Source organism: Pleurodeles waltl, chromosome 6 (genome assembly GCF_031143425.1).
Source record: "Pleurodeles waltl isolate 20211129_DDA chromosome 6, aPleWal1.hap1.20221129, whole genome shotgun sequence".
Lineage (NCBI taxonomy): Eukaryota > Metazoa > Chordata > Amphibia > Caudata > Salamandridae > Pleurodeles > Pleurodeles waltl.
Window position 1 is genome coordinate 761,919,931 of NC_090445.1, and position 27,337 is coordinate 761,947,267.

A 27,337-nucleotide genomic window follows, 5' to 3' on the forward strand; every position below is an offset into this window, starting at 1 on the left:
GTAAGCACGGTTTTGTTTCTGTATAGGGGTATGTGAGAGGAGGTGAAATACGAAAAGGGGGGGGGATGTGATGGAGGGGTTACTCTATTCTTTTTAGTGGGGAGGTGAGTGGGTTTCTTTTCCTAGTGTCAGCACAATATACGTGATTGTTATGGTGCCCAGGGAACTTGTCCCACCTCAGGCGCTCCCCTTTTAGAGATAGTCACCCTGTCTCCCTTCCTCCCCTTTCCACCCCTTTCTAATCCTCCCCTCGCTTCCTACCCTTCCCCTTCCCTGGGTTCTGCTACGGCCCTTTACTAGAGCACGTACCTTGTCCAGCCACGACCCTCCTGGGCCGTGGCAGGCTGTCGCGTCCTCCGTCTCCTCTCGGGCGGCTCTTCAGTCTTTTCTTCCCTCTCCCTTCCTGGGTATCCCGGGTTGACGCTTCTCTCCGTCTCCTCTGCGTGGTCTGGCTCGGCGTTTCTCTCCTTCTCGCGCTGTCCGATGGTCTCTCCCTCTGGCTCCGTATCGCGTCCCGAGGAGGAGTCCCGTCCCGTTGCGTCCTTCTTCAATCTCGGCAACCCGGAACTCCGGGGCCGACTTCCGTCTCCTCCCCCACGCGTCTCCATGACGACGGGGTTGTAGATCTGGCGAGGCGTTCGAGGAGCGCCAGGATTGGGATTCTTGCGGCGCCCTCCTACACCTCACATGCGCAATCCACACACATGTGCTCAAATGACCACATGTCACCAGCCCAATAACTTAGTCTAGTCATGAAGCAGCAGCCTTCTCTTAAAAGGTGGCTACTAGCAGTTAATATACTCAGTCAAATTTACTATGAATTTACAGTGAGTGAGACTCAGGTATTGAGACTCTCTCACAGTAAAAGTACTAGAAAATGAGTAATCAACTCCAGGGAAAACCTGGTGGACTAAATGGGCGGAACACATTTGCAACAGACCCCCATAAAAATCCAGCTACATCACAGGCTCGGTTAGCTGTGACACCTCAACCCACATCACTGGATTGCCTTGGCACCTGAACAGCCAGTCATTCAGGGAAGTCAGTTGGGCTTCTCAATAGTTAACCCGAACATCAGCCATGCTAAGACGGCTGTTGTACCATGATTGAACACCTTTATTAAAGGTCTCTCTGGGTGTTTTGAGTGGCTATTGAAAGCTGCACAAATATTATTGTAGCTCTTGGAAGATGCTATGTGGGGTTTAATAATGATAATTCTGAACAGCACATGGTAGTTTGGGTAAATCAATCAGGCAAAATAGAGCCATCTGACCTGGGATTGATATTGGGTGCAGGATCCAGGGGAGCAAAACCTCACTGGTTTTCATGAGTGCATGTGAAAGGTTCAAATCCCAGATCAACCGTGGGTCTCTGGTGGTCCAAGTATTTAAAGCTATTCTGAGGTAACATCAGTTGGGACTGCCAGCTAACTGTTGCACCACCCCCTAGTAGGAAGTAAATAAGTGACTAGATAACGACCAACCCTGACACAATTCCATATCTTTCTAGGATTTCCATAAGTCTTGGGCCCAGCTCATCTAGGGTATGTATCATATATAAGAAGCAAATTATCTGCATAAAGTGAAACAACGGTTCTTCACACTATCAATGCCAATCTAGGCCCTGCACAAGCCATCCATACGAATCTATGCAGCCAATGGATCAATCGCCAATGCAAACAGTAACAGGTGAAGGGGACATCCCTGGCACGCACATCCTTCTTTATATGGGATGTGGTGAGACCTAACTGTATATCCTTCCTGCCTTGGTGAGCACAAGAGGATATCGGGAGGTCTGTAATGCATTCTGCTAGGGGGAGAATAATTTAAATGCATATCAAGAAAGGTCTGAATTACAAACAGATGGGTGGGAAGAACTGTTGGCACTTCGATGGGAGCTGACTATATGGCATATTTGGAACTGTGTTGGATATCTGTCCTGGGGTCAGTCTTGAGTGGCATTTCTTGGCACTGGGCGCACTGCTAACAAAGGGTCAAAGCTAAGAATAGTACAATGCAATTTCTGTTCTTCTTGCAGAATCAGCACAACAGTCATGGGAACACTTTTAAGGTGGGACAGGAAAGGAGAATATTTTCTAACTTTTTGAAAAAAAAGCCTCAATTGATGGTGGTATCAGCTAATATGAAATCCCCCTGTAGAACGAGGGATCAAACATGGAACTCTTCGCAATCCCTACAGATTAGCTGCTCTGGCAAGATCTTATTGTCCAACTTTACTCTCAGAATAACTCCTCACTTTTTAAAGAAATTAGATTTTTGTGTTAAATACAAAATAACCTCCCAAAAACAGGGCCTCGAGTCATTTGAAGAGAAGTCTGCCAAAAGGTGTTCTGAAATCCGTATATAAAGAGCAAATACATCTCGAGGAACCTTGTGTCCACCGTTTTGCTCACATTAGAACACATTGGGATAAGGATCGAAAGAAGAACTTTTTAAAGCTTTTCTTTAGCGAACACAATCCACCGATCTGTTCTGTAACTATGGAAGCCAGACTCGGTCTCCAAGAGAAAAACTCGCTTGACAGTTGGCTCCTACATTTTATCAGCAAAATAATTAGGCCATGAAAGATTCTCTCAGTGGCTGGAAAAAACTCCCGAAGAGACTGCACTGTCATCAGTCCCATGTGCAGATAAGGAGCAAGGCCATTAGGGCTGCGGACCACCAGCAGCATACAGAGGTGGGGCAAGGAATGCGGGTGCACTGCTCAACTGCCATTAAAATACCTCGCTGTGGATCCAACTGTGCAGAGAGGGAAAGGCGCAAAGTATGCAGGGAGACCCAGGCAACGAGAGGGAGCAGGATGGGAGTGAAAAGTCACACGACGCAGCATAATTCATTGATACAAGGTCCCCAAATCTTTTAGTGAGTGAGTATGAACTGCTGTTTCTGCGAGGGTACACGTGTGGGACAACTAAGCACTGTACATCAGTGGGGAGTTGGGACACAAGGCAAGGTTGTGTATGTTGGTAATTTTTCACACATTTGCTTTACACATTTTCACGTTACATTTGACATGCATTTCATTTTTGAGACAGAAGGAAGTTAAGGAATTTGTTGCCAAGTGCCCGCAAGTGTAATGAGAACCCTAAGTCAGTACCCCGTCCACCTCCATATACTATCCTGAACGCCTGTAAACGTAAAGTGGAAGTAGTTCAGCCATGACCTGTGAGTCCACGCTCTCTTAAGTCCTGCATAGCAAGCAATCGAACAGGTTGAATTACCATTTTAAGTTTTGATAACTGGATGTAAAACACTGACAACTAAGACTTTTCAACAAAGTGGGATAGGATCACACAATTGCCAAAGGAAGCAAAAAGATCACTTAACACATGAAACTGGGCTACCTAGGAGAAACATTTGTGTACAATCAGAAGGCACAAGGTGTATTTCCTGCCCTGTCGCCACTTCCTGTCCTATGAATGTGCGAACTGACTGACAGTCTGGGGTTTGCTAAAGGACCTTTGTCTTTGCCAGTGCTTATTTAGGCTGCCAAACTTAATTGGGGAGCTGCAGTACCCTTCCAATTATTAAAAAAAAAAAAAAAGAAAACTGGTTAAAAGCAAAAATATATTTTTAGAAGTCCCTGGCACTGAAAGGGACTACTTTTTGTGTGAGTGTGCTCCTTATGAAAAAGCTGAATGCTTTCACTCACATAGTGAAGTTAGCAAATGGCTCAAGTGGACTGACCTAATGCCAATCAGTTACAAAGCCAATAGGTCTAACTTTAGTTATGCGAGTGCCCAACTATTGGCTTTACCAATGTTTTTCTGTGAACCACTGCTTAGAAAAAGGAAAAGGTAAAACAAAAACTTATCTTATGGAATCTTTAAAAGTTACATTTAATTCAATGTTTTGAATCTTTATAAATGGCATGAATTATATTTCAAATAATTTTCAATCGGCAAACTCCAAACAGAATTTAAAAAGAATGAAGACATATCTGAACGTAAAGTGAAACGCTTACCAAGACCTAATTTACTTTGCACAGGATTCGGTCAATTGGTCCTCTGTAGTAGCCCAGGGAGCAGGTTTATGGGCAAGTAGTGTCATGTTAAGTACACCTTTTGCATCAGAGGCCAGCAGAGTGAGTCCAGCAGATGGCCCTTTCTCCCAGAGTTGTAAACAATTTGTGTGCCAAAGCATGTGGTTTCATGCAATATGTGGAATACAGGAGATAAAACAAAAACAACCTTAAAAGTGAGTTCTTCAGCCATACCCCAGCAAAAATATCCCTGTTGCTGTGCTTTTAAAAACAAGCTGTGCGGGTTGTGGAATAATACAAGAATATGAGGGAGAGAACTAGAAAACACATGCACTCTTGGACCACTGAATGAAAAAAATAGTTATCTCAATGTGAGCAATGGAATGATACAAGTCAGCCAATCACAAGAAGAGGAAGGTAAACCATTGAATAAGAAGCAAGCAAATGAGAGTGACAATGAAGCTCAGCAATGGTGACTAATAGATGGGCTGCAAGCCCACTATACTATCACAAAACGTCTTTCACAACCAGACTGATTGTGCTGTCTGGTAGGCGAGATCTAAAAAGGACACTCAGTTGGCAAAATCTATAAAGAGCACAGGAAACTAAAAGAGACATTCACCTGTATCAACCAATCAATCAGTCAGTCAATCGTTTTCTGTTGAATATTTCATGGTTTGATCCTACAGGACCATGCTCGAGTCGATGGAAGGAGTGTTTGAAAGGAGTAGAAGCCTGGTTGAGCAACCTATCAGGAGGACCTGTTCTCCAGTGACAGAGTATGCAAAGGACTATCAATGAGGACAACCAACAAAGCACGTTACCAGGCTACAGCTGGCCTACAAACAAGACCACCCCTATTCAGTTCTAGAGGCAAGCGTAGGAGTACATTTCATACAGTCTTGGAGATTCATCTCAGTTGATCCTGTTTAAGTCACGATTCTTTAGCAAAGGATTTTAATAATGTGATATAGGATAGCAGCTTATGACACCTAGCCAGGAGTCATGAGTTCCTGCGAGATCCCATAGGCATGTGGAGCTGTGGCTGCACCATGTGTGCGAGGTTACAAATGACAAGTCATGACCTTACATAAGTTTAGAACCTAAGAAAACATCCTTTTTTCCACACACTTTGAAAAGCCCTTTTCCCACAGTCAGGTTTATGATAATAGCCGCTCAGGACGGCCAAGCACACCAAGGAGGCTTTTTACTGTTAAAAACTGCTCTTCACAAGTCAACAAAGTAAGAGTCCAGCAAACTCTGTGATTGTCGACACATTTCACACAAACTGTGAATATATTGAACAGTATTCTCCTTAACCAGCCTCCCCCAGCCACTCCGAGGATACAGGACCAGAGTTTGGAACAGCTATGCACCATGCAGAAGCAGCAGCTCTTATAAACAATACAAAGCAGGGTCCTTTGTATTGCGTCAGTTTTTGCTAATACCTTTTTTGGCGGACTTAGGTGTCTTCCTAATTTCTTGGATCTCCTGCCTCTTCCCACAAGGATAGAGACAGCTGGTACACAATGGGAGAACTTGGCGGATGCGAATCACCTTAGAGCAGTTCACAGCCAATAAGCACTGCAAGTTCCCAGCCTGCGTTTCATCAATAAAGGACACATATGTGCAACAAAGAACAGTCACCCTTTCTTTCTGGCAGCCGTAAGTCTTTGCTTTTCAGGCTACCTGTTCCATATGCATGATCTCACTGAATGCAGCGACCTCCACAACACACACAATTCTCTGCTTAATTTTAGACTCTTGTGACTAGATTTTCTCATCAAATCACACTATAATCTAGTCTTAGAGTCTTGGCAGGCAGCTGTGATAGCTTTATGGAACCAAATCAAAACAGGCATTGGCAAAGCTAATACGTTTGTCTTATAACTGAAAGTGTCTGGATGTTTCCATCCATGGACTCACTCACACATCCATCCATGGACTTAATAATTCATTAATGCACCCATACCTCTATTTATCCACCCACTGACTCAAACTTGCATTCACCTATTAGCACATTTACAATGCCACCCCACACACTAACTAATCAATTAAGAGACACTTTTAGTTAGCAATAAGACTTATTGACTTCATGCCAGCTTGGGAGGGATGAACGAGTGCTCTCTGTAGTGTGTGATTTCTTGTGATGAAGGGTGACAATGCTGTCAGAAGTGGGAGACTGCTACTCTGTGCGGGAGTGAGAATGCTGTCAGTGAGTAACTGAAAATCTGTGGGGTTACGAAAGTGTTGTCATTAGTGTGATTGCTACTGTTTAAGTAGAGTGGGTGCGGTCAGTGCAGCCTGCTACACTGTGAGGGATGCGAGTCATGTTGGTCGTGTGGCTACTAGAAGTGAAGGGTGCGAGAGTGCTTCTGGTCATGTGTGACTTCTACTATGATAGGTATGTGAGTCTCCTGTTACGTGACAGGTGTAAGAATGCTTTCTGTAAAGTGCAACTGGTACAATATGAGGGCTCTTAAGAGTGCCACTATTTAGGATATTTTTCTATTTTGATTTAAGGGCTTATATAGTTTATATATTTTACTTTGCTTGAGACCATGGCTCAAGGCATCCTGTATATTTATTTAACAATATTCAAAGTTTACTCTTGAAACAATGCTGAAGTACCCATTTCTCATCAGAGTCGTCTTCTTCTACTTGTAGGTTTCGATGGTCTGTCTTTTATAACATGACTGCCAAAGGCTTTATTCGGCGGTGGGGGATTAATGGCCCAGGCTGTCCATTTATTTAAATTAGAGAACCCGGTCTAGTGATTGCTGACCGGAGGCACCCATTCACCAATCATCCACAAGGATCACTCATCATCACTACCACCACCACCACAAATGTGCACAGCTAGTTGAGTTTCTTTGGCGTGAGCCAGCACCAGCTAAGATCAGTGAAGAGTCTCAGGCACCCTTCCAAGGACCCCTTGTTCTCTCAGACACATGCCTTCTAATCAGGATTCAGTATGGGCTCTCGAGCAGTTTCTAGCAACTACTATTTCTTGCTGAAGTTGGTCCCAGTGGATCAACAGCAGAGTCACTCTAACTACACCGCATGCACATACACAGAGTGGGCATATACTGCACATTGCACTTCATATGCAGAGCACATTTGTGGTTCAGTGAGCTTGACTGCCATTAGCCATACGTCTAATACAAATATGCCAAAGGGTATGTACTCCTTCATGCACCTAGGAGCACCATACTCCCACACTAAAAAAAACAGCAGAGTGTAGAAAAGATCCCACCCACCGCTGTCACCGTCCACTCTGAAGTAGGAGCGGCAGCTCTGGTGTGACCCTAGCAGAGGTCAAGGCAATCTAGAAAATGATTACTGCTGAAGGAGAGGCAGGAAGCACACAAGAGCAGCCTACCTCTTTTTAATATTAGTGTATTGTGACTGTGCTGCTGTCCTGCCCATTGTACACCCTGTGCCATCATTAGGTTTGTATGTGATGGGAACCTTAGGTGAACAAAATCCACAACCCATCGTACTGTGTTGTGCCAGCCCTGTTGCTGCTGGCACACAAGGCATGTCTTGCTATTCTGATTTTTTTCACAGGTGACTTGCACTGAAGCTATTGGAGTTTGTGGTTCTCGCAGCACAGTGTAGTGAGGAAGATTTCAATAGCAGTAGGACCAATAGTGCAATTCATGTGGGAATATGCGAACTGGTTCAGGGTCAGGAGAGTTCCAAGGTAATCAGGGGTTATTGGGTTCCTACTGTGACAATCCTCCACATCAGATAACCTAGAGCATCCTAACCATTGGACTCAACTGAGCATTAAGTACACCCTTTTAGTGCTTGACCCTCGGGGTATTGTGGCAGAACAGGCTTAGGCTAACTCAAGGAGGAGGTGCAGGCTAGATACACATACCTCAGCAAAGCACACAATAACATTTAATAATGCCCAACCAATGCTGTTAGTTGTAAAATTAAAGATTTATTTAATTCACTCAGCTATATACCAAGTTTCATTTACAGATGTACAGTATGGGCCAGAAGTTGTACAAGGTCTCCCTGTGATAAACAATGCAAAGCCCCTTTATATGATGCTCATCATAGTGTTCACAATGAAATAATGTAAAACCCTTACCTACGGTATTTGTCAGAGAGTTTACAGTTTCAGAACGCCTTCCTATTTGTATCTGTCATAGAGTTTGCAACGGAAACCCATTTTCTATTTATTTGTCACAGGGTTTCACCTTGCAAAGTTACTTTCTACCGCAAAGTCTCTATCAGTTATGAGCAATGGATCTACTTCACAGGCAGGCTAACAAAACTGCTGCACAGTCATATGCCAGAAAAGAAGATGCTCAACATAAGGGTAAAGCCAAAGTTCCTCCGTGTTACCTGTTTTTCAATTCTATTTGTGTGTTTACAAGCACTTTGAGATAAACCTAAAACGAATGAATTAACCCCTTGGCAGCCAAGGACGTAACAGTTACATCCTTGGCTGCGGCACTGAGGCACTATTTTTAGGCCTTTTCTGATCCTCCCTGGGGGATGATCAGCCTAATATTATTAGGCCGATCTGCCTCAAGGGGGGGGGGGGGGCAGAAACCCCTAGACACCAGGGACATATATTTTTTTATGTTTACTTTTATTTTTTATATATGGGGAGTAACCCCTTAGGCAAGGGTCGCTCCCCTGGGGGCAAATTGTCTTTAGGCCAATCTGCCCCCAAGGGGGGCAGAAACCACTAGACACCAGGGATTTTTATTTTTTTTGCATCAATTTCATGCAAGGGGAACGACCCCTTAGGCAATGGTCGCTCCCCTGGGGGGCAAATTTGTTTTAGGCCATTTCTGCTCCCCTTGGGGGCAGACCAGCCTATTTCGATTAGGCCGATCTGCCCTGGTTGGGGGGGGTGGGGGGGGGGGGGTGGGGGTGAAGACACCACTTAGGCACAAGGGATTGGTGTGTGTTTATGTGTGTGTTTTGTTTGGGGGCAGCCCATTGGGCAAGGGTCGCTCCCCATGGGGGCACATTGCTATTGGCCTTCTCTGCTCCCTTTGGGGGCAGATCGGCCTATTTTTGGAGGACCCATCTGCAAGCCCACCAGAGACTAGGGAAGAATATTTTTCCAAATAAGAGGGTGGGGGTATGGCCATATCCCAACCCCAAATAAATGGGGGCAAAGTTGTTCTGTCCACTAGTGGGTAGATGGGACAATTACCCCGATCCACACCCCGGGGGCAGAAAGTCTACCAATTGTCAGGGAATTAAAAAAAAAATAGTGGGGTGGTAGCTACCAACCAGTATGGGCCTGGTTATGCCCACACCCCAACTGAATGGGGTAACAGTCTTTAGCTCTCCCCCCGCACACTAAAAAGTCTTATCCCACAGGGAGCAAGAGGACATTTGATTATTTTGGGTTTCGGTTTTACATCTGGGCCATGAGAGCTTGGCTAACTCTCAAAATCGTCCCACTTGGAATGGTGAGGGCTGCACTTTTTTGACTTTAGGATGCTGCCATGTTGAACATTCCACAAGACCTAGACACATCTGAAAACAACATCTGGGTAATTCCAGGGTGGTGTGCTTCACATGCACCCCACACCATTTTCTTACCCACAATGCCCTGCAAACCTCCAACTTTGCTGGAAATCACACATTTTCCCCACATTTTTGTGATGGAACCTTCCGGAATCTGCAGGAATCCACAAAATTCCTACCACTCAGCACTGTCTCATCTATACCGATAAAAATTCTGCTGCACTTGTCAGCCTAAAAATTTATTTTTTCAAACTGCCCTTTTGGACCCGCTTTGGTTCCCCCTCAATTTCAACATGTTTTTGGCTCTTCCCTGTCACAGGCACTTGGCCTACCTACACAAGTGAGTAATCATTTTTACCAGGAGAACTTTGGGTGCTAGGAAATTTGTCCCGGTGCGGTGATCCCACACAGAAATGTGGGAAAAATTTGATTTTTTAGCTAAATGTGAGGTTTGCCAAGGATTCTGGGTAAGAAAACATTGGGGGATCCTCGCAAGTCACACCTCCCTGGGCTCCTCTGGGTGTCTAGTTTTCAGAAATGTCTGGGTTTGGTAGGTTTCCCTAGATGGCTGCTGAGCCCAGGACCAAAAACGCAGATGCCCCCGCAAAAACAGGTAGTTTTGTATTTAATCATTTTGATGTTTCCAGATAGTGTTTTGGGGCATTTCCTTTTGCGGGCACTAGGCATACCCACACAAGTGAGGTAACATTTTTATCTGGAGACTTGGGGGAACGCTGGGTGGAAGGAAATTTGTGGCTCGTCTCAGATTCCGGAACTTTCTATCACCAAAATGTGAGGAAAAAGTGTTTTTTTTGGCCAAATTATGAGGTTTACAAAGGATTCTGGGTAACAGAACCTGGTGAGAGCCCCACAACTCACCCCATCCTGGATTCCCCTAGGTATCTAGTTTTAAAAAATACACAGGTTTGGTAGGCTTTCCTAGGTGCCGGCTGAGCTAGAGGCCAAAACCCACAGCTTGGCACTTTGCAAAAAACAGGTCTGTTTTCTTTGGGAAAATGTGATGTGTCCATGTTGTGTTTTGGGGCATTTCCTGTCGCAGGCACTAGGCCTACCCACACAAGTGAGGTACTATTTTTATCGGGAGACTTGGGGGGAACGCTGGGTGGAAGTAAATTTATGGCTCCTCTCAGATTCCAGAACTTCCTGTCACAGAAATGTGAGGAAAATGTGTTTTTTTTGGCCACATTTTGAGGTTTGCAAAGGATTCTGGGTAACAAAACTTGGTGAGAGCCCCACAAGTCACCCCATCTTAGATTCCCCTAGGTGTCTAGTTTTCAGAAATGCGATGGTTTGGTAGGTTTCCCTAGGTGCCGGCTGAGCTAGAGGCCAAAATCTACAGTCATGCACCTTACAAAAAACACGCCAGATTTCAATGTAAAAATGTGGTGTGCCCAAGTTGCGTTTTCTGTTGCGAGCATTAGGCCTACCCACGCAAGTGAAGAGCCATTTTTATCGGGAGACTTGGGGGAACACAGTATAGGAAAACAAGTGTTACTACCTCTTGTCTTTCTCTACATGTTTTCCTTCCAAATGTAAGTGTGTAAAAAAGACGTCTATTTGAGAAATGCCCTGTAATTCTCATGCTAGTATGTGCACCCCGGAATTCAGGGATGTGCAAATAACCACTGCTTCTCAACACCTTATCCTGTGTCCATTTTGGAAATACAAAGGTTTTCTAGATACCAATTTTTCACTCTTCATATTTCAGCAAATGAATTGCTGTATACCCGGTATAGAATGAAAACTCATTGCAAGGCGCAGCTAATTTATTGGCTCTGGGGACCTAGGGTTCATGATGAACCTACAAGCCCTATATATCCCGCAACCAGAAGAGTCCAGCAGACATAACAGTATATGCTTTAAAAAATCTGGCATCGCAGGAAAAAGTTACAGAGTAAAACGTGGAGAAAAATGGCTGTTTTTTTCACCTCAATTTCAATATTGTTTTAATTTCAGCTGTTATTTTCTGTAGGTAACCCTTGTAGGATCTACGCAAATTATCCCTTGCTGAATTCAGAATTTTGTCTACTTTACAGAAATGGTTCACTTTCTAGGATCTAGCATTGGTTTCACAACCATTTCTGTCTCTAACTGGAAGGAGGCTAAAAGCACAAATAACAGTAAAAATGGGGTATGTCCCAGTAAAATGCCAAAATTGTGTTGAAAAATTGGGTTTTCTGATTCAAGTCTGGCTGTTCCTGAAAGCTGGGAAGATGGTGATTTTAGCACCACAAACCCTTTGTTGATGCCATTTTCAGGGGAAAAACCACAACCCTTCTTTTTCCGCCCTTTTTTCCTTTGTTTATTTTTTTTTAAACAAAATTTTCGCTCTATTTTGGCTAATTTCTCGGTCTCCTTAAGGGGAACCCACAAAGTCTGGGTACCTATAGAATCCCTAGAATGTTGGTAAAAAAGGATGCAAATTTGGCGTGGGTAGCTTATGTGGACAAAAAGATATGAGGGCCTCAGCGCGAACTGACCCAAACAGCCAAAAAAAGGCTTGGCACCTGAGGTGGGAAAGGCCTGACAGCAAAGGGGTTAATACACAAAGGTGACTCACAGGTAAGCAATAAAACAGATGTAGGCAGGCATTTAATTCAAAGAGTTGCATGACAATGACGAGGTTCAAAGATACTCATACAGCCATTCAATAATGTGTTTGTTTTGATATACTTTAGCCTTTTCCTACCTAACAGGCGCTGACGTGGGAATACTAAGGGGACTCCGTCTCATTCATCAATGAACCAATAACTGCCTGGTACCCTGCAAGTGAGCGTTCCACTTCCACCAAAATGGTTCTGAGCTGGTGTGTGGTCTGATAGTTTATAAATGTAATCACCCAAAGCTGGAGGTGTGTTTTTACAGACCAATTATTTATACCCATGTCTAGCTGCCCTTTCTGTGAATCAATTTTTGCGGTGTATGATGATATGAAACGTTTTTACCTTTCTTCTCTCTCTCCTGGGCCACTTGCATCAGTTTAAAGAATTAAGGGAATGTGTTTTTTCCGACTGGGCCAGGTATCTCTCAGATTAAAAGCTCAGGCAGGAAATTGGAAGATGCCACTTCATTCAGACAAGACATTACATGGGGCACTGATATGAAGGACTAATACACAGACCTTGAAGAAGTGGTGGCAACCATGCACTTATCATCTGCCTCGGTTTATTCTCTTGAGGTGAAAGATTGATCGTTCTACACACAATTCTAACTGCATCTGGTGGAAACCTAATACAGTGGGCACAAGGAACTAATCTAAGAATGTTAGCATGAGCTGCAGCCTGCAATTTCTGTTTGGTAGTAGATTTTTCATATTATACAGCACAAATCTCAGATTATTCAGGAGGGTAAAAACAGCGGGGTCCCTGAGTTTTGTCCTTCTCATCCTAATCGACCTTTCTCCGTTTTAAATCCCTACCTCGATCATGGAGTCCCTGCAAGTCGATAATCTGACACCACACAGGATAAACACTGGAAAGCACCTCTTACTTAAAACCTCCAGTCATCTATCACCGGTTAAGGAGTGCTGACCTACACGGCACGCAACCTTAAGCGCCCAGTTGACAAGAGCTTTACAAATTCCACATGGGCCATCTGCTTTGACTTACATCACTGATTCTAGTCTTTTCCAAGATACTTTCCAAGCAGAAAGAGCATGACCCACTGATAACAGTTTCAATGCTCCACAAGGTAAAGTTCTAACAATACATCATATTTTTATTCTTATAACACATAAAAATAATCTTTGTGATATGATGACCAATCAAGAAATAACCTGCAGGATAAGCATTATACAGCACCCATAAACACTGTCTCTCTGCTTCACAGATTGCATATAACAATTACTTTGCACAGGAAACAAACTCTCCTAAAAGTCATGAGGCCACTCCAAAGTGATTTTACCTTACAGCATAATTTTATCCCCTTGTAGTGTGGTTTTGGTTAAATATCTTTTGTTAAAAGAAATACATTTGAAAAAAGTCATGGCATAAAGCATACAGACAACTGTGCAAAGCCTAATATGGTATTTCTTAAACTTGTTGAAGGAAGGGAGGGAACCTTGACTCACTTGAGATTCTGTCTCTCATGAATCGTGCCCTCTTTCCCAAATATATACATATTTTTTCAATGAAAAAAAAAACAAAGGTCACAGGGACATTATAGTTAGGAACTAGATTTTTTTTTAAATATAACTATTCACTTAAAACAACAAAGGTTACAGGGATGTTATAGTTCGGCTCACATTTTAAAAGTACAGAACCTTGGAAATTTACCTGTTAGAGTTATTTTAAGTGACTATAACTCGTGCCCTAAGGTAATTATAACTCGCACCCCCACCATGCACCGTTTTTTTTAATGAATGATTTAACAACAAATGTTACAGGGATATTATCGATGATGTTAGAAAAGATGTCATGAATACTATCTGGGTTAATTAGCAGTGCAAGGCGAGGGAACAAGTTCTAGTTACCTTAGGGCACGAGTTACATGAAATAACTAACTGTATCAGCTGAATTTCTATGGTTTTCTACATTTAAAATGTGAGCCTAACTATAACGTCCCTGTAACCTTTGTTTTTTTCAGTGAATTTCTATGGCTTTTTTTAAGGCAAAATAATTTTAATTACTATATGTTGGGTTGGCCGCAGGCCCTGGCCAGTGGCCCCCCTATAATCACCCTACCCCGCGCCACGCATGGCTTTTGGCTGTGTGAATCAAGGGTTGACTGGAGGTCCTGGCCTGTTGCTAACACCCTATAACCACTTAACCTGCGCCATGCACAGCCTTCAGCCATGAGCCACAAGGGTTGGCAGCAGGGCCTGGCCTGTGGCCAGGCCCTGCAGTCCACCACCCTATAGCCACCCAACCCTGCACCACCTAGAGTGAGAAATGTTCTGACAAATTGAAAAAAAATACTTGACAAGTACAAAGAGTGAGATCACCTTTCTGTGTGTACTTTAAATATTTGAAGTTGAAAATAATTTAAAGCAGAGAAATTACAATTAACATACCTAGACTGGAACCCTCAACCTTCTGTGTGGGGGTCTGAGAACTTAACCACTACATCACAGGTGACTCCTTACTATGCAGTGTCCAGACATCACTATGACATTCAATCCAAAGATGGTGATGAGAAAAAGCTGTAAATGTTCTATCACTAGGAATGGTTAACATTCAAAACACGAGTGAATAAACAAACCCAGTGCCATAAAATAACAGGATTTGAACCTTAAACCTACAGAATGACAGTCTAACAGCTTTACCAGTAGGCCAGAGGTGACTCTGTTCTTCTGCAAATCAAAAGGTAACTATAACATTCCAACCAAACATCTTACTGGTGTGACGCTTTGAAGTTATTGTATGGCGAGACCATTGAAATAATCTTTCTCGCTCTGTCTTAAAGCCCATTATGGGATGCAAGAGAGCGAGAGTGAAAGTGACAGGACCGCAGCGGGGGGAGAGAGCCTCAAGGCCCCCGCAGTCCCACTGGCTCCCCATTCTTGAGTGAGCCGCCATTGCTTCCACATGCAGGGAGCTGCTTTAAAGAGCAGCTCCCCGCCTGCTGAAAACGGAGTTATGTTTGCTTTTGCTTGCAGGAGCTGTAAGCTTCTGCCAAGAAAAAGCAAACAGCTACCTCTCAAGGGTTGGCACCTCGGGAGGTATCAGAAGCCGTCCCTCGGGGTTGGCTGTCCCCAGAGCCATGTATGGCTCCAGGAGGGGAGTTGCGTGATCCTCCTCCAATTAGATCACATAAGTTGCGCCAGGGAGGTGGTGGCCCCTCAGGTGCAGAGGAGCAGCCCGGTCCCTGCCATGCATAAGAATTAATTGCCCCAGGAGGTGGTGGTCCCTAGGGTGCAGGAGGTGCTGCACGGCCTCCTCCATATACATTATATGCATTGCCCCGGGGAGGTGGCGGTCCCCGGGGCTTTGATAGGACCTCATAGAGGGGCCCCTGCATCCTCCCTTAAATTTTGTGAATGCCCTGTGGGACCCGGCCCACCCGGGGGCAAAAATAAAAGCAAGCACGGGTGACCACGATTGTTTTATTTAAAAAAATCACAGCAAAAATCGTGAATATCCACGATTTTTGCCGTGAATTAAAAACACTGCTTTCCTGGACCAAGGCTAGGGGGGTAAAGGTAACAATGCCCTGCCGTCTTTTTTTCTCAAAATGGCTGCAAACACATTGACATGTTGGCAGCCAATCAGATCTCTTTAAGAGATTGGGAGGATTTGCGCCTTCATGCTGCTAGATATACAAATTTCTTTACTTTCTCTTTAAATACTGATCAGATTTAAACCAAATAACAAGAAGCGTAACCTGCACACCAAAAGCTACCTTTCTGCAAAATTTGGTGTAATTCCATCCAGTGATTGGGCTGTAGTCATGTTTAAAACTCCTATTGTAATTAACATGGCAAATGCACTTTTTATGACCGCCCCCCCAACACACTTTTTCTCGGCCCGCTTGATGGATCACCCTGGAACTTCCCATGCACAACATTCTTGGGTACACTTTTTGGGATTTTTTTTTGAAGATTCATCAAACGGTGCCAAAGATATAGGCAAGTAAAAAAACTACCTACTAGCGACCACCAGTAAGTACTATTAATGTGTGTGTGTGTGTGTGTGTGTGTGTGTATATATATATATGCGTATATGGAAAATGTCACTTACCCAGTGTACATCTGTTCGTGGCATGAGACGCTGCAGATTCACATGCTGTGCATTATCCTGCCATCTAGTGTTGGGCTCGGAGTGTTACAAGTTGTTTTTCTTCGAAGAAGTCTTTTTGAGTCACGAGACCGAGGGACTCCTCCCTTTCGGCTCCATTACGCATGGGCGTCGACTCCATCTTAGATTGTTTTCCCCGCAGAGGGTGAGGTAGGAGTTGTGTATATAGTAAAAGTGCCCATGCAATGGAGTGAGTATGTATGTACATAATGTGTATAAAGAATAGTATATATTTACAAATTTACAAATGTACAAGTTTCATCAACTTATAACGGCTACAGGCTCCCGGGGAGGCGGGAGGGCGCATGTGAATCTGCAGCGTCTCATGCCACGAACAGATGTACACTGGGTAAGTGACATTTTCCGTTCTATGGCATGTGTAGCTGCAGATACACATGCTGTGCATAGACTAGTAAGTAGTTATTCCCCCAAAAGCGGTGGCTTAGCCTGTAGGAGTTGAAGTTGTCTGAAATAATGTCCGTAATACAGACTGTCCTACTGTGGCTTGTTGTGTTGTTAACACATCTACACAGTAATGTTTTGTGAATGTATGAGGCGTAGACCATGTGGCTGCCTTACAGATTTCTGTCATAGGTATATTTCCTAGAAAGGCCATTGTGGCGCCTTTTTTCCTAGTGGAGTGCGCCTTTGGCGTAATAGGCAGATCTCTTTTTGCTTTAACATAGCAGGTCTGAATACATTTCACTATCCATCTGGCAATGCCTTGTTTGGATATTGGATTTCCTGCATGAGATTTTTGGAAGGCTACAAACAATTGTTTTGTCTTGCGAAATTGTTTTGTTCTATCAATGTAATACATTAGTGCTCTTTTGATGTCTAATGTATGTAAGGCTCTTTCGGCTACTGAGTCTGGTTGTGGAAAAAAGATTGGGAGATCCACTGTTTGGTTTAGGTGGAACGGTGATATAACTTTTGGTAAGAATTTTGGATTTGTACGGAGCACCACTTTATGTTTATGTATTTGTATAAAGGGTTCTTGTATAGCGAATGCTTGTATTTCCCTTACCCTTCTAAGAGATGTGATAGCTACTAGGAAGGCTACTTTCCAGGTTAAGTATTGCATGTCACAAGAGTGCAGGGGTTCAAATGGTGGACCCATGAGTCTTGTTAATACAATATTGAGGTTCCACGAGGGAACCGGTGGTGTTCTTGGGGGTATGATTCTTTTTAAACCCTCCATAAATGCTTTGATGACTGGGATTCTAAAGAGTGATGTTGAATGTGTAATCTGCAGGTAGGCAGATATTGCTGTGAGATGTATTTTGATAGAAGAAAATGCTAGTTTTGACTTTTGTAAGTGTAATAAATAGCCTACAATGTTTTTTGCAGAAGCATGTAATGGCTGAATTTGATTATTATGGCAGTAATAAACAAATCTTTTCCATTTGTTTGAGTAACAATGTCTTGTAGTAGGCTTTCAAGCTTGTTTAATGACCTCCATACATTCTTGTGTAAGGTCTAAATGTCCAAATTCTAAGACTTCAGGAGCCAGATTGCTAGATTGAGCGATGCTGGATTCGGGTGTCTGATCTGTTGTTTGTGTTGAGTTAACAGATCTGGTCTGTTTGGTAGTTTGATATGAGGTACTACCGACAGGTCCAGTAGTATTGTATACCATGGCTGACGGGCCCAGGTTGGTGCTATTAATATTAGTTTGAGTTTGTTGTGACTCAATTTGTTTATTATATAAGGAAGGAGTAGGAGAGGGGGGAAAAGCGTAAGCAAATATCCCTGACCAACTCATCCATAATGCATTGCCCTTGGACTGAGGGTGTAGATACCTGGACGCAAAGTTTTGGCATTTTGCGTTTTCTTTTGTTGCAAATAGGTCTATTTGTGGTGTTTCCCAGCTTTGAAAGTAAGTTTGTAGTATCTGGGGATGAATTTCCCATTCGTGTGTTTGTTGGTGATCTCGACTGAGATTGTCGGCTAACTGGTTTTGAATCCCTGGGATGTACTGTGCTATTAGGCGAATGTGGTTGTGAATCGCCCAATGCCAAATCTTTTGTGCTAAGACACACAGTTGTGATGAGTGTATCCCTCTCTGTTTGTTTAGGTAATACATTGTTGTCATGTTGTCTGTTTTGACAAGAATGTGTTTGTGGGCTACTAGCGGTTGAAACACTTTCAATGCTAGAAACACTGCTAACAGCTCCAAATGATTTATATGCAGTTGCCTTTGTTGAACGTCCCATTGTCCCTGTATGCTGTGCTGGTTGAGGTGTGCTCCACACCCTATCATGGAAGCATCTGTTGTGATCACATATTGAGGCACTGGGTCTTGGAATGGCCGCCCTTGGTTTAAATTTCTAGGATTCCACCATTGAAGCGAGGAGTGTGTTTGGCGGTCTACCAACACTAGATCTTGGAGTTGACCCTGTGCTTGTGTCCATTGTGTTGCTAGGCATTGTTGTAAGGGACGCATGTGTAGTCTTGCGTTTGGGACAATGGCTATGCATGAAGACATCATGCCTAGGAGTTTCATTACAAACCTCACTTGATAGTGTTGGTTTGGGTGCATGTTTAGTATTACATTTTGGAAGGCTTGTACCCTTTGTGGACTTGGAGTGGCAATCCCTTTTTGTGTGTTGATTGTTGCTACTAAGTATTGTTGTATTTGACACGGATGTAGATGTGATTTTTGGTAGTTTATAGAGAACCCTAGTTTGTGAAGGGTTTCTATGACGTAGTTTGTGTGTAGAAGAGACTGTTGCTGAGTGCTGGTTTTTATTAACCAATCGTCTAAGTAAGGTAACCCTTGGGGCTGTTGTTATGCCGAACGGTAACTGTTGGACTTTTGCTTTTGCAGGGTCATCCCCAGACTTTTTTGCCTCCTGCCTCCTATTTTTTTCTGACATGTTGCTGTTGGCTTTTCAACTCTGAGCACTTTACCACTGCTAACCAGTGCTAAAGTGCATATGCTCTCCTGTTTAAATTGTATGTAAGTGGTTTATCCATGATTGGCATATTTGATTTACTAGTAAGTCCCTAGTAAGGTGCACTAGAGGTGCCAGGGCCTGTAAATCAAATGCTACTAGTGGGCCTGCAGCACTGGTTGTGCCACCCACATAAGTAGCTCTGTAATCATGTCTCAGACCTGCCACTGCAGTGTCTGTATGTGTATTTTTACACTGTAAATTCGACTTGGCAAGTGTACCCACTTGCCAGGCCTAAACCTTCCCTTTCCTTACATGTAAGGCACCCCTAAGGTATGCCCTAGGTAGCCCCAAGGGCAGGGTGCAGTGTATGGATAAGGTAGGACATATAGTAATGTGGTTTATATGTCCTGACAGTGAAATACTGCCAATTTCGTTTTCACTGTTGCAAGGTCTGTCTCTCTCTCATAGGATAATATGGGGGCTACCTTTAAATATGATTAAAGTGTAGATTCCCCTAGAGAGTAGATGGACATGTGGAGTTTGGGATCCCTGAACTCACAATTTAAAAATACATCTTTTAGTAAAGTTGATTTTAAGATTGTGAGGTTGGAAATGCCACTTTTAGAAAGTGAGCCTTTTCTTGCCTAAACCATTCTGTGACTCTGCCTTGTTTGTGGATTCCCTGTCTGGGTCAGTTTGACAGTTGGGTTGTTTTTCACCTCACACCAGACAGTGACACAAAGGGAGCTGGGGTGTAATCTGCATTTCCTGATTAGCCATCTCTGCTAGGAGGGAGGGGTGGAGTGGTCACTCATCTGAAAGGACTGTGCCTGCCTCTGACAATGCTGTCTCCAACCCCCTGGTGTGTGTCTGAGGCCTTGCCTGGGCAAGGCAGGATTTCACAAGAAGGTGTGAGTCCCCTTTGAAGGAAGGTGACTTCAAAGACTAAAATGGGTATAAGAAGGGCACCCAAACTTACAAACTTTAGAAACACTTCTGGAATCAAGAGGAACCTCTGCCTGGAGAAGAGCTGATCGCTGAGGAACAAGTGCTGCCCTGCCTGTGACTGTGCTTTGTGGAGCTTTCCTGCAGTGCTGCTTCTGCCAGAGTAAGAGGGCAAAGACTGGACTTTGTGTGCCTTCCATCTTGAAGAAGAAATCTCCAAGGGCTTGATGTAGAGCTTGCCTCCTGTTATTGAAGTCTCAGGGATAGCAAAGACTTCTTCCTGCCAGCACCTGGAGTCTCTGGAGAGACCCCTACTCTGCTCTGTGGTGCCCTTCCAGTTCCTGGGACCCTGAAAGGAGAGGCTGGCAGCCTAAGGACAAAAATACACGCACCGAGCGCCGTGCGGAGAAAAGATCGACGCGAATCCGATCGCGGCTGAGAAAACGACGCGACGCCGGCTCCGCAGCTGAGAAACGACGCCGCAGGAAACGCGACCGGAGAATCGACGCCCGGAGCAGGAGAAACGACGCGCAGCATCGCTGACGAAGGCTGAGAGATCGCAACCTGCGCCGCGGGACTTTCGGACCGTCGCGTGGCTGGCTTTTTCGACGCGCATCGCCGTGCCGAGTTGTTTTCGACGCATATAACCGTGCAGGGTTATTTTCGACGCACACCGCCCGTGCGGGGTTATTTTTGACGCAAACCAGGTACATTTACACGCTAGCAGCGCTAGTGTGTTGTTACAACTACCTAAAGACTCTTTTTATTTTAAACCTTTAAAAAAATCATAACTTGACTTGTGTATGTTGGATTTTTGTCGTTTTGGTCTTGTTTTGTCTAGATAAATATTTCCTATTTTTCTAAACTGGTGTTGTGTCATTTTGTAGTGTTTTCATTAAGTTACTGTGTGTGTTGGTACAAATACTTTACGCCCAGCACTCTGAGGTTAAGCCTACTGCTCTGCCAAGCTACCAAGGGGGTAAGCAGGGGTTAGCTGAGGGTGATTCTCTTTTATCCTAACTAGAGTGAGGGTCCTTGCTTGAACAGGGGGTAACCTGACTGTCAACCAAAGACCCCATTTCTAACATTGGTGACCAGCGGTCGGGATTGGACTTGTATTTGTACTTGACATACAGTAATTGAGTGTACACTACTGTTTTGATCTCAGACCACTACGTGACCACATACTACTTGTTTGGTGATCTTTTGATTTTTCTCTTAAGGACTCTTTTTATTCTACTTCCATGATTTTGCTGATCCCTTGACTGATTCTTTTTACTTCATTGGGAAATTATTTTTTTTCTGCCTTTGGAACTTTGCACTTGTGACCATCATGTCTCAATCTGGAGATGCAACAGCTGGAGCTGTGTTTGAAATGGAGAAACTGAAGGAGTACTCAGTTGCTCAATTGAAACAGTTCCTTAAAGATCTTGACTGTCCCACTGAGAGCTCCACCAGGGAGGGGGAGCTGCAACAGGCACAGAGGGCCGAGGTGACAATCAAGAAGGCTGGAGGGCACACAGAGGAGGAGAATGTGGGTGGGGAAGTGCAGAGGATACACAGTGGTGTAGTGGAGGTACCTGTTACGCCTGGGGGGAGGGTCCCCAGGAGGGATGGCAGGGTGTCACCCAAGGGTCTGACTCCTGAAGAGTTACAGGACAGACAGGCAGAAAGGGTTCGCCGGTTGGAGGCAGAAAAGTTGAGGATGCAAAGGGAGTATGACAAGTGGGAAGAGTTGAAAGAAAGGAGGAGGAACTTAGAGATTAAAAAAATGATTTATGCTTACGAGTTTAAATTGAAAGAGCTGGAAGTCATGAGGGCTGAGTCCAGCTGGAATGGTGGCAGCAACAATTGTATATCCAGTGATGCTGCAGAAGTGCACATGCCCAGAGAGGTGGTGCCCTACTTGAAGGAGGGAGTTAACACACGCCAGGAAGTTCAGGGGTATGAGGTAGCTCCAGTGATGCACAGGGTCCCTGAGGTGGATTGGGGGACTGGCATGGGGAGTCATATTCCTACTGGTGGGAGGGACACTCTACTGACTCTAGGTGAGAGTGACAGGGAGAGGGGTTCCCCCCAGGTAGAAGTCCTGGTTATGGAGTGTGAAGACATCCCAGAAGAGTGTGGGTTGAGTGTCAGGGACAGTCAGGTACTGTCTCACCAGTCTCAGGAGGGTGATGTGGGGTGCTTTTTCAAGGCAGAGTCACTGGATGGTTGGGTGAAGGGTACTTTGGTTAATTCATGTGAGGGGCTGAGTGATGTAATTGCTGGAGAGCATATGTCTAGTCCTTATTTTCCAGAGCTATGCCAACACCAGGTGGAGTGTGAGTTCTCTGACCCCAGGGAGCTTACAATGGAGGCAGACTTCTGGGTGAGTACCAGAGAGTCTGAAGAGGCATTTGGGGGTGCTCCTGAGAGGAGTGGTCTAGGTAGTTCCCAACCAGGTGAGGTAGGGAAGGATTGTAGTGTCCCAGGTAGGTCCCAGTGTAGTGGGATGGGTGAGGGACCCCATGTCCAGTCTCAGAGGAGAGGGAATGGGGATGGGTTGAGGCCCAAGGTGCCCGAGATCCGGTCCCAGGTCCTGGAGGGTTCCCTGCGGGAACACCAGGAGGGGAGCCTAGCCTGTACCATAGGGCCATCTGTTGAGGGAGACCCCACAGTGTCAGGAGAACTTGGGGGGGCCGCTGTAGCCAGCGTCCCACCAGTTCTGGTGTCTGGCAGTACCACTCCTAGTGAGGGGGTGCAGAAGTCCAGACAGAGGGTTGAGAGGGGGTTGCGGACCCCAGTGGAGAACCTGGAGGGTCAAGGGTCAGCTCTGAGAGCAGAGCCCCCCATGAATGACCTTGGTGAGACCATTTCTGGGCTGGGGGGAATCCAGACTCTGTCAGATGGGCAGAGGTCAGGAGACCTGCGCCAGCCAGACTCTTGTGTGGCCCTTCGGGACAGTGTGTCCCTTGAGGGGGGTAAGTGTGCCCCCCTGGAAGTCCTGGTGTGCCAGGCAATGGTTCAACCGCAGGGTGGTGACTCTGGGTTGAATGATCAGGTTCAGGGGGTAAACTCTGACCTGATGGGGGGTAGGTGTGCTCCCAAAGAAGTCCTGGTGTGCCAGGCAATGGTTCAACCGCAGGGTGGTGACTCTGGGTTGAATAATCAGGTTCAGGGGGTAAACTCTGACCTGATGGGGGGTAAGTGTGCTCCCAAGGAAGTCCTGGTGTGCCAGGCAGTGGTTCAACCGCAGGGTGGTGACCCTAGGTTGGATGACCAGGTTCAGAGGGTAAACTCTGACCTGGTAGGGGGTAGGTATGCCCCCCAGGAAGTCCTGGGTTGCCAGGCAGTGATCCAGTCTGTGGGTACAGACCCTGGATTGGGAGGCCAGGTTAAGGGTGTCTCCCCTGACCTGGAGGAAGGGGCTACTGCTAACAGTGCCCCTACCATGTTGTCTTCTGGGGGGGCCACTCCTAGTTGGGTGGTTCAGGACCCCAGAAGAGAGGGCAGGGGGAGGGAAGCCTCACCCCTGGCCCTGGTCCAACCTGAAGGTACAGACCCCAGGTTGGAGGATCAGTTGCAGGTTAACATCCCTGCACTGATAGAAGAATTGTGCAGGACTGCTTCTACAAGCACCCTGACAGTTTTTGACTCTGGGGGTGCCGCTTCTGCAGGGAGGGTACAGAGCCCCAGAGGGGAGGACCAGGGTCAGGTTGTCATCCCTGACCTGGTGGAAGAGAGAGTGGTCAAAGGGTGCCAGGCACCTGGGGCTACCACCCCCCACTCTCCACAGTCACAGTGGTTAGAGAGGTCTGAGGTCGGGCTCTCATCCCTGACAGTTGTCTGGGGCCACTGTGGCTTGCTGTCCTGGTGGACAGAGTTGCCCCTGGGGGGGGGAGGACGAGAGTCACACCCCGGGGGTGGAGTGGGCAACACCACTGTGTTGGCCCTGGTGGTACTATCTGCCCATTGCAATACGTCTGTGAGCAAAGTAAAGTTAGGTGTTGCACAGATGGTGTCTGTAGATGTGGAGAAGGATTCCCCATGGGTTAGCTTAGTGGGCCCTGAGAGTATGGACAGAGGGATCCAACTGGAGTCAGGAAGGCGTAGAACTGGAACATGCCCCTGCTGTTGTGGGCCTGGGTCCCTGTTCTATCGCCCCAATCAGGGAAGTACATCAAGGTATTGATTGTTCTCCCCTGGCTTTAGGCTGGTAGGGGGTCGTGTTGGACTTTTGCTTTTGCAGGGTCATCCCCAGACTTTTTTGCCTCCTGCCTCCTATTTTTTTCTGACATGTTGCTGTTGGCTTTTCAACTCTGAGCACTTTACCACTGCTAACCAGTGCTAAAGTGCATATGCTCTCCTGTTTAAATTGTATGTAAGTGGTTTATCCATGATTGGCATATTTGATTTACTAGTAAGTCCCTAGTAAGGTGCACTAGAGGTGCCAGGGCCTGTAAATCAAATGCTACTAGTGGGCCTGCAGCACTGGTTGTGCCACCCACATAAGTAGCTCTGTAATCATGTCTCAGACCTGCCACTGCAGTGTCTGTATGTGTATTTTTACACTGTAAATTCGACTTGGCAAGTGTACCCACTTGCCAGGCCTAAACCTTCCCTTTCCTTACATGTAAGGCACCCCTAAGGTATGCCCTAGGTAGCCCCAAGGGCAGGGTGCAGTGTATGGATAAGGTAGGACATATAGTAATGTGGTTTATATGTCCTGACAGTGAAATACTGCCAATTTCGTTTTCACTGTTGCAAGGTCTGTCTCTCTCTCATAGGATAATATGGGGGCTACCTTTAAATATGATTAAAGTGTAGATTCCCCTAGAGAGTAGATGGACATGTGGAGTTTGGGATCCCTGAACTCACAATTTAAAAATACATCTTTTAGTAAAGTTGATTTTAAGATTGTGAGGTTGGAAATGCCACTTTTAGAAAGTGAGCCTTTTCTTGCCTAAACCATTCTGTGACTCTGCCTTGTTTGTGGATTCCCTGTCTGGGTCAGTTTGACAGTTGGGTTGTTTTTCACCTCACACCAGACAGTGACACAAAGGGAGCTGGGGTGTAATCTGCATTTCCTGATTAGCCATCTCTGCTAGGAGGGAGGGGTGGAGTGGTCACTCTCATCTGAAAGGACTGTGCCTGCCTCTGACAATGCTGTCTCCAACCCCCTGGTGTGTGTCTGAGGCCTTGCCTGGGCAAGGCAGGATTTCACAAGAAGGTGTGAGTCCCCTTTGAAGGAAGGTGACTTCAAAGACTAAAATGGGTATAAGAAGGGCACCCAAACTTACAAACTTTAGAAACACTTCTGGAATCAAGAGGAACCTCTGCCTGGAGAAGAGCTGATCGCTGAGGAACAAGTGCTGCCCTGCCTGTGACTGTGCTTTGTGGAGCTTTCCTGCAGTGCTGCTTCTGCCAGAGTAAGAGGGCAAAGACTGGACTTTGTGTGCCTTCCATCTTGAAGAAGAAATCTCCAAGGGCTTGATGTAGAGCTTGCCTCCTGTTATTGAAGTCTCAGGGATAGCAAAGACTTCTTCCTGCCAGCACCTGGAGTCTCTGGAGAGACCCCTACTCTGCTCTGTGGTGCCCTTCCAGTTCCTGGGACCCTGAAAGGAGAGGCTGGCAGCCTAAGGACAAAAATACACGCACCGAGCGCCGTGCGGAGAAAAGATCGACGCGAATCCGATCGCGGCTGAGAAAACGACGCGACGCCGGCTCCGCAGCTGAGAAACGACGCCGCAGGAAACGCGACCGGAGAATCGACGCCCGGAGCAGGAGAAACGACGCGCAGCATCGCTGACGAAGGCTGAGAGATCGCAACCTGCGCCGCGGGACTTTCGGACCGTCGCGTGGCTGGCTTTTTCGACGCGCATCGCCGTGCCGAGTTGTTTTCGACGCATATAACCGTGCAGGGTTATTTTCGACGCACACCGCCCGTGCGGGGTTATTTTTGACGCAAACCAGGTACATTTACACGCTAGCAGCGCTAGTGTGTTGTTACAACTACCTAAAGACTCTTTTTATTTTAAACCTTTAAAAAAATCATAACTTGACTTGTGTATGTTGGATTTTTGTCGTTTTGGTCTTGTTTTGTCTAGATAAATATTTCCTATTTTTCTAAACTGGTGTTGTGTCATTTTGTAGTGTTTTCATTAAGTTACTGTGTGTGTTGGTACAAATACTTTACGCCCAGCACTCTGAGGTTAAGCCTACTGCTCTGCCAAGCTACCAAGGGGGTAAGCAGGGGTTAGCTGAGGGTGATTCTCTTTTATCCTAACTAGAGTGAGGGTCCTTGCTTGAACAGGGGGTAACCTGACTGTCAACCAAAGACCCCATTTCTAACATTGGTGACCAGCGGTCGGGATTGGACTTGTATTTGTACTTGACATACAGTAATTGAGTGTACACTACTGTTTTGATCTCAGACCACTACGTGACCACATACTACTTGTTTGGTGATCTTTTGATTTTTCTCTTAAGGACTCTTTTTATTCTACTTCCATGATTTTGCTGATCCCTTGACTGATTCTTTTTACTTCATTGGGAAATTATTTTTTTTCTGCCTTTGGAACTTTGCACTTGTGACCATCATGTCTCAATCTGGAGATGCAACAGCTGGAGCTGTGTTTGAAATGGAGAAACTGAAGGAGTACTCAGTTGCTCAATTGAAACAGTTCCTTAAAGATCTTGACTGTCCCACTGAGAGCTCCACCAGGGAGGGGGAGCTGCAACAGGCACAGAGGGCCGAGGTGACAATCAAGAAGGCTGGAGGGCACACAGAGGAGGAGAATGTGGGTGGGGAAGTGCAGAGGATACACAGTGGTGTAGTGGAGGTACCTGTTACGCCTGGGGGGAGGGTCCCCAGGAGGGATGGCAGGGTGTCACCCAAGGGTCTGACTCCTGAAGAGTTACAGGACAGACAGGCAGAAAGGGTTCGCCGGTTGGAGGCAGAAAAGTTGAGGATGCAAAGGGAGTATGACAAGTGGGAAGAGTTGAAAGAAAGGAGGAGGAACTTAGAGATTAAAAAAATGATTTATGCTTACGAGTTTAAATTGAAAGAGCTGGAAGTCATGAGGGCTGAGTCCAGCTGGAATGGTGGCAGCAACAATTGTATATCCAGTGATGCTGCAGAAGTGCACATGCCCAGAGAGGTGGTGCCCTACTTGAAGGAGGGAGTTAACACACGCCAGGAAGTTCAGGGGTATGAGGTAGCTCCAGTGATGCACAGGGTCCCTG

At 45.6% G+C, this 27,337-nt stretch overlaps 1 protein-coding gene across 7 annotated transcripts in view; it reads right to left on the bottom strand.

The window, feature by feature from the left end:
• Window positions 1–27,337, bottom strand: part of VTI1A (vesicle transport through interaction with t-SNAREs 1A) — a 1,055,694-nt gene that overhangs the window by 292,778 nt on the left and 735,579 nt on the right. The window lies entirely within an intron of this gene.